This window comes from Microtus ochrogaster, chromosome 7 (genome assembly GCF_000317375.1).
Source record: "Microtus ochrogaster isolate Prairie Vole_2 chromosome 7, MicOch1.0, whole genome shotgun sequence".
NCBI classification, from domain to species: Eukaryota; Metazoa; Chordata; class Mammalia; order Rodentia; family Cricetidae; genus Microtus; species Microtus ochrogaster.
Window position 1 is genome coordinate 908,804 of NC_022014.1, and position 8,279 is coordinate 917,082.

The window sequence follows — 8,279 nt, forward strand, 5'->3', positions numbered from 1 at the left end:
GTGCGTGTGTGCATGTGTGTTGGAGCTGTGATCAGTCCCTAACCAAAGAACACGTACATGCTCTGTAACAGGTGCAGATCAAAGGATAATAAACTTTGCTTTTAAGGTCCTTTAGGAGACGGGACACCTACACTGGCTCTTGACAAAGGGGAAGGACTCACTCAGGTAAGAGAAAGAGGAGTTTGGTAGAGTCCTGGCAGAGCTTGGTTCCTTCAGGAAGCGAGTTCAGAGCTAGAATGTGGCCCCTGGAGCCCCTTGTGGTTGGCCCTTTCTTCAACCTCCTAGCCAGTTCACCTAAACAGTCTCCGAGTGCTCCAGGCTTGGGAGGGCAACACATGAGTGAAGGAACCCAGGAGCCAGGCACGGACTTATGGGAGAGAGCGGAGAATATGGAGCGTTTTGTGATTCTGGACCTCCAAGGGCTGCATAGCCGGCTCTATGAGCCTGCCAGGGTGACCGCGCACATCTCCAGCGTTCCTGTGGCACCGCGCCATGGAATTGAGGGTGGAGAAGGTTCTTGGCAAGGAACACCATGGTCTGGTACATGTCATGATTCCCCTCAGAGGCCTCTCTGGGTGTGCTGTCTGTCACAGGCGAGGATGTCCGTGGGGTCCCCATCGGCACAGCCTGCCTCTGACTTGTTTTCTCAAAAGTGCGGCTGGATCTGCTCAGTGCCATCTGCACTGTCTCACTGGCCACCCCGCCCGCCATCTGTTTATAGGCTGTCAGACAGCTGGCTACGGCGAGGGGGACACTGTGTGACTATAGAATGTACAACAGTCACTGGCTCCAACGAGAGGGACCCTGGGGCTTTTACCTCACTTGCCCTGGGATCCCAGTTGAACATCCCTCGTAAGCTTGGCCCACAGCGACCACGAGGCCCGTGATGCCACTGACGTGTTGGATCTGCTACCTCATCTTGCAGCAGCCCTGCAGGTGGGGTTATCTGTCTGTTTTGATGATTGAAGAAGCTGAGGTTCCAAGATATGTTGTAAGATATGTCCAAGGGCCACAGCCAAGTGACAGAACTGGCAATGAAACTTCTGTCTCTCTGATTCCAGAAGCACAAGGTCCTACAGCAGAAAAGAAGCCCCTCCTCCTTCCCTGGGGCTCAAGGGTCTTTGGGGTCCTACACTGACCTCTCTATGTGGCCTGGGGTCCTGTATTCCCTCATGCCCATTACATATGTGCTGTCCCATGTGGCCTCCCCGGCTTCCAGGTCATAACTTCTCTATCCTCCCCACCCAGTTCTTGGAGCCTTTTGCAGGGACAGGGCTGTCGTCTGGTAGAGTCAGCAAAGACGCCCTCGTCTTGGCATCTCCAGGGCCCAGAACTACAGAGCTGATGAGGACACATTTTTTTTTCAGTGTCCCTCAGTTTAGTGTAATTAGATCACACTCTTGCCCGATCCCTTTTCTCTAACACCATCCATTCGGCATCCAACCTGTTAGGGGACAGCAGTAGGGGTTGTTTGCCTCCTTCTGAGGCCCCTGTGAGCACAGTTCTTATTGTTAAGGTACCTGCTCACTACCCGAGAGTCCCAGATGCTCAAGGGTACAGTGCAGAGCCCCCTCAACCCTGCCCACTCTGCCCTCCACCTCCCACTTTGGCAGAAGACTTTGAGGGTAGGCACCTTGCTGTGTGACTTCAGATGTATTTGTGGACAGGAAGCATCTACAAATATCAACATTGACATCAATGGGATCAAGCCACACTTCTGAAGGCCTCTGACTTCCCCCTCTCTGCTGGCCCTAACCTACTCTGTCTCCTTGCCTGCTCTGTGTCCAGGAGGTCAGTCCCCTCAGGTGGCAGCACCCCCATTTCCATGGTTTCAGGAGGTGGAAAGGCAGGAAGGGAAAAGGGCCAAACCATTTAGTATTTCTTCACAGGGTTGGCTCAGCACCACCTCCCCAAAGAGGCCAGACTTGCTTGAGGGCACAAGCCTTACCTGGCTGACCCTTCTCTAATTCAGTCCCTGCTGGAACCCAGCAGTACTGTCCCCTTCCTGGTCTCCCAGTTCTGAGTGTGACAGCTCCCAGTTGTCACCCCCTCGTGGTACTTCACAGACCCTGCTGCTTCCCGGTCGCTATCCTGGTACTCTGCCTGTCTGCACCTGACACAGTTGCTATGCCTTTTCTGCACTTTTGAAGGTGCCTTTGGCTTGCTCTGAGAAGCCAAACTGTCCAGGGACACCCTCAGCACTGTCATCAGCGTCTCTTAACTACGGACCTGTTCCCAAGGAGTGCAGGTGGTCTTGGGAGGATTATCAACCAGGGTTAGAGTAACAAGAGGCAAATGCCCTGGAAGTAAGTTTTGTGGAGCAGAAGTTGGAAGCAGTGGACCCTCATGGGCCCACCAAGACTTTGCAAAAGCTGCCGGTCCCTGGTCCCGTGGTAGACTGTAACCATCTGACCTGTGGCCCATTGTCACACACTGGGTCCTCATCAGAACCTTACAGACAATGCCGTAAGACCCTTCTCCCTTTCCCACTGTCCCTTCTCCTCCCAGAGGAAGCTCCTAGTGTAGAGGGCGGGGGATAATGAGTAGATTTGCTTGATTCGGTGCTGAGGGAACCAAATGGCTCCGCAGCCTCCAGGCAGGGAGCATCCCATTTGCCCTCTGAGGATCTAAGAACACAGGGGGGACTCAGCTGGGGTTGAGCGCTTCCTGGAACTCAGCCTTCTCGTTTCACTTAAATTGGCAATAACAATTGCCAATTTAATTGGTAATTAATTGTGGCGTGCCCACCATCACCTCCCATGCCTACCTTGACTGTCTTTCTCCCAAAGGATCGTGGAATTCATACAAGAATGTACAACAAATACCAGGGGGAATTTTCTAAAGTGTGATCCAGGACAAAAGCCTGGGATTTTCTGCTCAATGGGTCTGGGTAGGATCTGAGGTCCTAGAGCATTCGAAGACCCTTAGACAGATAAATTGTCCCCCAGGGCTGATTCTAGAGTATTCAAAGCCCGTCAGACAGATTGTCCCCCAGGGCTGTGTCTGTGACAGGTGTTTATCCCAGCCTATAGCTTGACCACGGAGCAATGGAAGGTAGCAAGTCTGCAAGGCCAAGGGCTGAACTTGGTGTTCTGTGTGGTCCACAAAGGGACCTCATACAGCAAAAGGGACCTTGGTGCGTACAGCTTCCCCATCCAGATCCTGAGGCTGCCAGACTTTCAGAATAGTTGACTTTGTCAACCTCCACTCATAAATACATACACATACACACACATACATACACACACATACACACAAACACACACACACGATTTCAATCTGCAGGACTGGCGAAGCCGTAAGAACACACATATTCCTGCAGGGTTAGTAGAATAGGAGGCAGAGAGAGGGCATTGAAGCCTTGAGAGCAGATGCAGGAAAGAGCCGAGCACAGAGCAAGATCACAGGGATGGGTCCTGGGCACGGAGGGCAGCCTGGAATGCCTAGGTGTGTGAGGTGATCTGGAGCTGGGCTTGGTGAGGTTAGGCTCCGGCTATTTTGAGTGGTATTCTCGGAGTATGTGGTGGAATGGAGATGAGTGTGACTGTTCATAAATATTATAACCCTGCCTCCTTTCAAGGCATGACAGGCTTGCACAGTCCTGCTCAGGTAAAGGCTGGGCTGGCTGAGTGACTCACGTCACACGCTAGCGAATGATCAGACCATGAGCAGTCGCTGTAGGATGAAAGCCAGCTCATATTCATGCCATTCTATCCTTTCTGACACATGGACCCTGTGTCTATCTACGACAAAAGAATGCGCTGAGACCTTGCCAACCCATGGCATATATAAGCATGAAAACATCTCTGCTTTAGGATGCTGTGGGGACTATTTGTTACCACGGCAGAATCTGGTGGTCCTGACGGGTTTAGATGAAAAGCATTAGTAGCAGCAGTATAGAGTATGGAGGTGGGGTGGTGACATTAAATTATATCCCTCTCCCTTAGGGAAACACTCTCCCATTTTTCTCCATTATCCAGATTGCCCCAGAGAATCAGTGTGGAGCAAGAGTAACTTCACCCCTTGTCCAGGAGGTCCTGTGCCGAGTGGGAACAGACCCAAGTTTCTGTAGTTGGCTAAAAATTCACAGGGTAGTTTAGAAACTGAATTTAATTTTAGGGTTGCCTTCTATTTATGGAAAAATGATTATAGTTTTCCATTTGTGGGAGTGATATAAAATGTAAAAAAATGGAACTAAAGAAAGAGTCATTTTGAAGACTTCTATGAAGCCAATAGAACACAGGGGTGCCTGCTCAAAGCAGAAATCACGAAGAGGGTTTCCAAATGGCTGACCTGGGAGACAGAGCTCAAATCTACTGAAGACGCAGAAAGCTCCTGCCAGGACTACCGGAGCCATGAAGGTAGCCATGCAACATTAGTAAGGTATCCGGAAACCTTCATGGTGACAAGGGGATGGCAGCAGTCGCCTGGTGTTATTCAGACAGGCACGGGATGTAACTGCATGTCTTCCAGCCACCCTGTGCCTGGAGTGGAGTGGGAGCTGAATCAATGTGCATCAAATAAGTGCTGGACTGGCGGGCCTGGGTGACCGCGCCTGCGCACTCGGGTGTTCAAGGGCTCAGGGGCATGCTGGCTCTGTGCGTGCCTGCGCCTGTGCCTGCGCACTCGGGTGTTCAGTGTATGGACAGCTTCTGTGAACAGAGTCGGGTGGCAGCTTACCAGCTCTGGAAGAGTCAGACGTGTGGGGACTGAGGAAATGTGTGTGTGTGTGTGTGTGTGTGTGTGTGTGTGTGTGTGTGTGTTGCACACACATGTATGTTGGAAAGGGCAACAGAAGACAGACATATCTGGTTGTTAAAATGAGGTATGCAGAGTAAACACCTCTCGTACCTCCCACGACAGAGCCCCATGCCTGCGCACTGCCGCTCCCTGTGGAAATGTTGGGAAGGCCTGGGCTTTCCAGAGCATGGCATTGTGGGTAATGACATCGGAATACCAAGAACTGCCGAGGTCTAGCCCCTGGCGACGGAATAAATAGAGAGACGAGGGCACACCAGTGTGACCTCCAGGTCACTTTTCACGGTGTCTGTGAACAGTGGCTAAGCAATCTTATTCCAGAAGGTGGCTGCACCAAGACATTACACTACACACATTCTTTTTCGTATGTGACCTCGACTATCCTCTGCAGGGGCAGTGTCCACACTCCCTCCCTCCTGCCTCTGTGTGGGCATCTGACAATACTAACCAGCAAGCCATGGTGAAGCAGGCCACGTTACAGCTGCGGCTGAAGCCGGAGAGTGCTGCAGGGCCCGCCTTGTTTACCACAGCGCTCGGGCTTCACGCTCCGGGCTGCATGCTGCTGTGGTATGAACGTAGTTTCTTCCCGTTCAAAATTTGTTTTGAAAGTTGGCTGTCATGTGACAGTGTTCGGAAGTGGGACTTCAGATGGCCAGTTAGAGTGGTCAAATTAACTAACCTAGGCCAGTTAGAGTGGTCAAAACCTTTCTTGCAGGACTGGGGTCTCCCTTGTAGAATCGGTGTGAAAGAACTCAGTAAAAACCAAGGCAAATCCCCATCTCCTCTATGTGCCACTCGCTCCTCCCACTTTTCTTCTTTTAAATTATTTATTATTTTGGGTGTGTGCATGTGCGTGTGTATGTGTGTGTGTGTGCGTGCATGTGACACACATTTACAACTGTGAGCATGTGGAGAGTAAAAATGAGTCCTTTCCTCCCACCCTGGGTTCTGGGTACCCACCTCAGGTCGTCAGGCTTACTTAGGAAGCTCTGTTACCCTCTCCACAGCCCCGCCTTTCCACTTTTCACCGAGTGGAAGCAGCTTGCTTCAAACATAGGCATTATGCTCTTGAAAACAGTGAGCCAAACGAAATGCTTTTCAAATAAGTCACAGAGCCTCGGATACTTTTTCACAGCAAGAGAAGGTAGACTGAGACACTTGTGAAGGCTGAGAGGCTCTGGCGCTGCTGGCTCGTGAGAAAGCCAAGACACGGGAGTGACAGCGGGCAAGCGTTCTGGTCTACTCATCCCACACGGGAGACCCTACTCCTGCAAGAAATGCCTGGTTGTCATGCCACCCGGGCGCTGACCTCTAAAGGAATCCATTCTCGGCTGTCAAGCAGCCTTCTGGCTTTGAGTCTCCACAGGTAAGATCACAACCATTCAGAAGCCAGCCCTGCGGTATTTCGTCTGACTTCCTCTGATCCCAAGTGACACAGGAAGACTAGGAAATGGCTGCCTGAAGCTGCTAAGTGTCCAGGTAGTTTGCTGGGCGTGCCAGCTCTGACAGCAGCAGGCTGAAGGCAGGCAGGGGCTAGATTAGAGAGGCAGAGAGGATAAAAGAGTAACGGGCTGCAGGAGCGTACCCACGTGTCCCAGCTTGGACTCCCTTGGAGCCCTTCATCCTCTCCAGCATGCCCATGTGAATAGAGAACACCATGTTTTCATGGTGTCTGCAGCCTCCAGAATTACGAATGGTACCTCCTTTCGAGAGCCCCTGATGTGATTTCCTCTCTAGTAAGCTACTCTAGCTCGACTGGCAAGAGGGAAGGGGTGTGTGTGCGGGAAGGAAACACGCATGCTCGGGCTTCTGCCATTCACTAAACTACCACTCAGTTTCTACCAAAGCAACACCCTGCACGGGAACCTCAAGAGGCCACTCCTGAGGGTGTCCTGCAAAGGCCATCAGCGAATCCTCTAACTCACCCGCCCCGTGTCTTGCCCAGCTGCAAACGCTAGGGAAAACTCCCCACGAAGCTCCCTTCCATCAAGTGCATGGTCATGGGTGGAGGTCATGTTGGCCAAGGTTCGCTTCCAAAGCACCATCCAACACCACTTCCTTTCGACTCTAAGCTGCTTGAAAACTGATGCTAAAACATTCCGTCTGTGAAAGAAGGTTTATAAGCAGGCAGGGTATGCTTGCCTGGACAGCACCAGTGGGCATTGTCCATCCAGCTTAGGCAGTTGTCTCTGGATAAGGAGAAACCACCCTGCACTATGAGGCAGGGTGCCAAGCTCTTTCAAGAGAAGATACACTTGCCTCTTAAGAAGAAGAGGAGGAGGAAGAGAAAAGAAAACTATTGCATTTGGGGGTCTCAATGCTCTTGAAGTTTTCCTGATGTGTCACCCACGAGGAGCTGGGCATGCTGGCTCACGACATACAGCCTGGGAGCAGTAAGAGGAGGCTAAATTATACCTCGGACAACAGGATCTTTCGAGAACTCCTCATTGCAAATCAACTTTGAAAGTGCTTTGCCAACTAAAGCCTTGGAGAAGGCAATTCGGCTGAGCGATTCCCTTCTTCTGAAAGGCTGTTCACAAATTCTTGAGCATCTCCAAGCCAGAAGTATGCAGCTAATTCCTTCCACACAGCCTGAAAACAATCTCAAATCCTAACAAGTTTATCAAAGTGTGTGAGCTGGTGCCGCCTATGGGGTATTGGTGGTACTGCAGCCTAGCTCTAGTAGATGTAAACCTCTAGATCTAAAGTATCATGGAGGCAAGAGAGATGTAAAGAAAAAAATCTTAAATATAAACACTCGGCATTATTTTGCATGGAGAGAACAGAGGCTCTAAGTACTGGAGACAGGAATTATGAATCTGCTTAAGGAGATGAAGACAATAGTCTTATAGAAATGTCTTTGAAAGTTTCTTTGTGTAGAAGAAATGGATCCAGTCCTAAGCTGGAGGAGTCGGGTCCCAGGTGTGACGCTCCTGGAAGAGTATGTAGTCTCTAAACTCTCCATGCAGAAGGGCGAGCCTTGCTCGCTGGGAGGTGCGAGCTGCTTTGTTCACACACAGAATGACGGACATGCCCTGTTTCCGATCACACACAGGCCGGTGAGAGCACACACTACAGTGTTCATATGCTCGCGTAATTTAAAGGAAGAGTGCAGCATCCGTACTTTACAGTGCGGGGTAGGGAGAGGCAGGAGTAAAGAGAAAGCAGCCACTTCCTGGTCCTATGGGGTGGCAGACGCGCAGGTTGCCCTGCTGGTGCCTCATGGGAAGGCTGCACGGGTGCCTCAGGGGAAGACCGCTCCTTCTGCTTTAGAGTAAGAAAAAGCATATGGGTCACAGAATTCACACAGCTTATAGGAAGAAGGGGTGGAGTTAAGATTTGAACTCAGGCCTCTCTAAGGTTCCTACTCTACCTCCTCTCCTCCCTGCTGCTGTCACCAAGAACTCTGACAACACTCGTGAGGAGAAAGCCCCTTGTGGAGGGTTGTGCTGTGTCTAACCGAGCTCTTAGCTTGGTATCGGAAGGAACGGGGGCTTCCGGACTTCTACTACTCAGCGGGG